General features: G+C 41.3%; 1 non-coding gene across 1 annotated transcript; it reads right to left on the bottom strand.

Annotated features, from left to right (window-relative positions):
• Window positions 1-211: 211 nt before the first annotated feature.
• Window positions 212-315, bottom strand: LOC148574597 (small nucleolar RNA R71). Its single transcript, XR_015906802.1, has one exon. It is a non-coding gene; the product is annotated as a small nucleolar RNA R71 (small nucleolar RNA).
• Window positions 316-4,823: the final 4,508 nt, after the last annotated feature.

The following is a 4,823-nucleotide window of genomic DNA, read 5'->3' as shown; positions in this document are numbered from 1 at the left end:
TCATCAGTTTTTAGCTGAATTCTTGCAAATCTGTGATACTGTTAAGACCCAGGGGGTTAATCCTGAGGTCTATAGACTCATGCTTTTCTCTTTTGCTATAAGAGATAGAGCTAGGACATGGTTGGACTCACAACCTAAAGAAAGCCTGAATTCTTGGGAAAAGCTGGTCAATGCTTTCTTGGCCAAGTTCTTTCCACCTCAAAAGTTGAGTAAGCTTAGAGTGGAAGTCCAAACCTTCAGACAGAAGGAAGGTGAATCCCTCTATGAAGCTTGGGAAAGATACAAGCAATTGATTAGAAGATGTCCTTCTGGCATGCTTTCAGAATGGAGCACCATATGTATATTCTATGATGGTCTGTCTGAATTATCCAAGATGTCATTGGACAACTCTGCTGGTGGATCTCTTCATCTGAAGAAGACACTTGAAGAAATCCAGGAACTCATTCAAATGGTTGCAAATAACTAGTTCATGTACATTTCTGAAAGAAATTCTGTGAATAATGGGACAACTCAGAAGAAAGGAGTTCTGGAGATTGATACTCTGAAGGCCATATTGGTTCAGAATAAAATATTGACTCAGCAAGTCAATATGATTTCTCAGAGTTTGACTGGAATGCAAGCTGCATCCGGCAGTACTAAGGAAGCCTCCTCTGAAGAAGAAGCTTATGATCCTGCGAATCCTGGAATGGAAGAAGTGAATTACATGGGAGATTTCTATGGAAACACTTACAATCCTTCATGGAGGAATCATCCTAATCTCTCATGGAAGGATCAACAGAAGCCTAATCAAGGCTTCAATAATAATAATGGTGGAAGAAACCGGTTTGGCAATAGCAAACCTTTTCCATCATCTTCTCAGCAACAGACAGAGAATTCTAAGCAGAGCCACTCTGACTTAGCAACTATAGTCTCTAATCTATCTAAGACCACGCTCAGTTTCATGACTGAAGCAAGGTCCTCTATTAGAAATTTAGAGGCACAAGTGGGTCAGCTGAGTAAGAAAGTTACTGAACTTCCTCCTAATACTCTCCCAAGCAATACAGAAGAGAATCCAAAAAGAGAGTGCAAGGCCATAAATATAACCAACATGGCCGAATGCATAGAGGAGGGAAAGGCAGTGATTTCCAGAGAGGACGACCTCAATGGATGTCCACTGGCCTCCAAGGAGTTCCCTAATGAGGAACCAAAGGAATCTGAGGCTCATATAGAGACCATAGAGATTCCACTAAACTTACTGTTGCCATTCATGAGCTCTGATGAGTATTCTTCCTCTGAAGAGGATGAAGATATTATTGAAGAGCAAGTTGCTCAATATCTAGGAGCAATCATGAAGCTGAATGCCAAATTATTTGGTAATGAGACTTGGGAGGATGAACCTCCATTGCTCATCAATGAACTAAATGATCTGGTTCAACTGAAATTACCTCATAAGAAACAAGATACTGGAAAGTTCTTAATACCTTGTACCATAGGTACCATGACCTTTGAGAAGGCTCTGTGTGAGTTGGGGTCAGGGATAAACCTCATGCCCCTCTCTGTAATGGAGAAACTAGGGATCTTTGAGGTACAAGCTGCAAGAATCTCACTAGAGATGGCAGACAATTCAAGAAAACAGGCTTATGGACTTGTAGAGGATGTCTTAGTAAAGGTTGAAGGCTTTTACATCCCTATTGACTTCATAATCCTAGACACTGGAAAGGATGAAGATGAATCCATCATCCTTGGAAGACCCTTCCTAGCCACAGCAAGAGCTATGATTGATGTGGACAGAGGAGAGCTAGTCTTTCAATTGAATGAGGACTACCTTGTGTTTAAAGCTCAAGGATCATCTTCTGCAACCATGGAGAGGAAGCATGAAAAGCTTCTCTCAATACAGAGTCAAACAGAGCCCCCACACTCAAATTCTATTTTGGTGTTGGGAGGCCACCACTAAGCTCTGGATCTCTGTGAGGCTCTCTAAGAGCTCACTGTCAAGCTATTGACATTAAAAAAGTGCTTGTTGGGAGGCAACCCAATTTTATTTAATTATATTTATTTATTTTCTATTGCTATTTTACGTTTTCTTTAGGTTGATGATCATGTGAAGTCACAAAAACAACTGAAAAATATAAAACAGAATGAAAAATAGCATTAAAAATAGCACACCCTGGAGGACAGGCTTACTAGCATTTAAACACCAGTAAGGATAGCAGAATGGGCGTTTAACGCCCAGCCTGGCAGCATTCTGGGAGTTAAACGCCAGAAATGGGCATCTGGCTGGAGTTTAATGCCAGAAAAGGGTGTCTGACTGGCGTTAAACACTAGAAATGGGCAGCAGACTGGCGTTTAACGCCAGGAATGGTAGCAGAGCTGGCGTTAAACGCCAGATTTGGCACAGAATGGGCATTTGAATGCCAGAATGGTGCAGGGACTCAGATTCCTTGACACCTCAGGATCTATGGACCCCACAGGATCCCCACCTATCCCATATCCTCTTTCCTCTTCTTCACACCTTTCCACAACTCTCTTCCCCATACACCCTTGACCAATCACCTCAATACCTCTTTCCCAAACACCCCTCACCTATCAAATCCTACCCTCTTCCCCACAACATCTTCACCACTCACATCCATCCATCATTAAACCCCACCTAACTCACCATTCAAATTCGAACCATTTCCCTCCCAAACCTACCCACACATGGCCAAATACCCTCTCTCCCGTACCCTATAAATACCCCTAATTACCATCTTCATTTTCACACAACATACACACTCCTACCCCCTTGGCTGAACCACTCACCTCCCTCTTTCTCCTCCATTTCTTCTTCTTCTTCTCCTCCTTTCTTTCTTCTTTTGCTCGAGGGTGAGCAAACATTTTAAGTTTGGTGTGGAAAAAGCACTACTTTTTTTTGTTTTTCCATAACCATTAATGGCACTTAAGGCCGGAGAAACCTCTAGAAAGAGGAAAGGGAAGGCAATTGCTTCACCTCCGAGTCATGGGAGATGGAGAGATTCATCTCAAAGGTCCATCAAGACCACTTCTATGAAGTTATGGCCAAGAAAAAGGTGATCCCCGAGGTTCCCTTCATGCTAAAAAAGAGTGAATATCCGGAGATCCGACGTGAGATTCGAAGAAGAGGTTGGGAAATTATCACCAACCCCATCCAATATGTCGGGATCTTAATGGTTTAAGAGTTCTATGCTAATGCATGGATCACTGAGAACCATGATCAAAGTGTGAACCCGAACCCAAAGAATTGGCTCACAATGGTTTGGGGGAAATACTTGGATTTCAGTCCAGAAAATGTGAGTTTGGCATTTAACTTGCCAATGATGCAAGGAGATCCTCACCCTTTCGCTAGAAGGGTCAACTTTGATCAAAGGTTGGACCAAGTCCTCTTGGACATCTGTGTGGAAGGAGCTCAATGGAAGAGAGACTCAAGAGGCAAGCCGGTTCAATTGAGAAAGCTTTACCTCAAGCCCGTGGCTAGGGGATGGTTGGAGTTCATCCAATGCTCAATCATTCCTACTAGCAACCGGTCTGAAGTTACTGTGGACCGGGCTATCATGATCCATAGTAGTATCATGATTGGAGAGGAAGTAGAAGTTCACGAGGTCATATCCCTAGAACTCTACAAGGTGGCAGACAAGTCCTCTACTTTCGCAAGGTTAGCCTTCCCTCATCTCATTTGTCACCTCTGCAATTCAACTGGAATTGTCATAGAGGAAGACACCCTCATTGAAGTGGACAAGCCCATCACTAAGAAAAGGATAGAGTAATCAAGAGAGCCCACTCATGGACCTCAACAAGAGCATGAGGAAGTTCCTCATCATGAAATCCTTGAGATACCTCAAGGGATGTACTTTCCTCTACAAAACTATTGGGAGAAAATCAACACCTCCTTAGGAGAATTGAGTTCCAACATGGGACAATTAAGGGTAGAGCACTAAGAGCATTCCATCCTCCTCCATGAAATCAGAAAAGACCAAAGAGCCATGAGGGAGGAGCAACAAAGTTAAGGAAGAGACATTTAGGAGCTAAAGCACTCTATAAGATCTTCAAGAGGAAGAACTAGCCACCATCACTAAGGTGGACCCATTTTTTTAATTTCATTGTTCTTTATTTTTCTGTTTTTCATTCCCTATGCTTTATGTTTTATCTATGTTTGTGTCTTTATTACATGATCATTAGTGTTTAGTGTCTATGTCTTAAAGCTATGAATATCCTATGAATCCATCACCTTTCTTAAATAAAAAATATTTTAATTACAAAAGAACAAGAAGTGCATGGTTTCGAATTTTATCTTGAAGTTAGCTTAATTATTTTGATGTGGTGGCAACACTTTTTATTTTCTGAATGAATGCTTGAACAGTGCATATTTTTGATACTGTTGTTTATGAATGTTAAAATTGTTGGCTCTTGAAAGAATAATGGAAAAGGAGAAATGTTATTGATAATCTGAAAAATCATAAAATTGATTCTTGAAGCAAGAAAACGCAGTGCAAAAGAAGAAGCTTGCAAAAAAAAAATGGCGAAAAAAATAAAGAAAAAAAAGAGAAAGAGAAAGAAAAAGCAAGCAGAAAAAGTCAATAGCCCATTAAACTAAAAGGCAAAGGTAAAATAAAAAAAAGGTCCAAGGCTTTGAGCATTAATGGATAGGAGGGCCCAAAGGAATAAAATCCTGTCCTAAGCGGCTAAACCAAGTTGTCCCTAACCATGTGCTTGTGGCGTGAAGGTGTCAAGTGAAGAGCTTGAGACTGAGCAGTTAAAGTCGTGACCCAAAGCAAAAAGAGTCTGTTTAAGAACCCTGGACACCTCTAATTGGGGACTCTAGCAAAGCT

The sequence above is a fragment of the Arachis ipaensis genome, chromosome B2 (assembly GCF_059453495.1).
Source record: "Arachis ipaensis isolate K30076 ecotype BB chromosome B2, ASM5945349v1, whole genome shotgun sequence".
Classification (NCBI taxonomy): domain Eukaryota; kingdom Viridiplantae; phylum Streptophyta; class Magnoliopsida; order Fabales; family Fabaceae; genus Arachis; species Arachis ipaensis.
The sequence above is the reverse complement of the archived record's forward strand: the minus strand, read 5'-3'. Positions and strand labels throughout refer to the sequence as shown.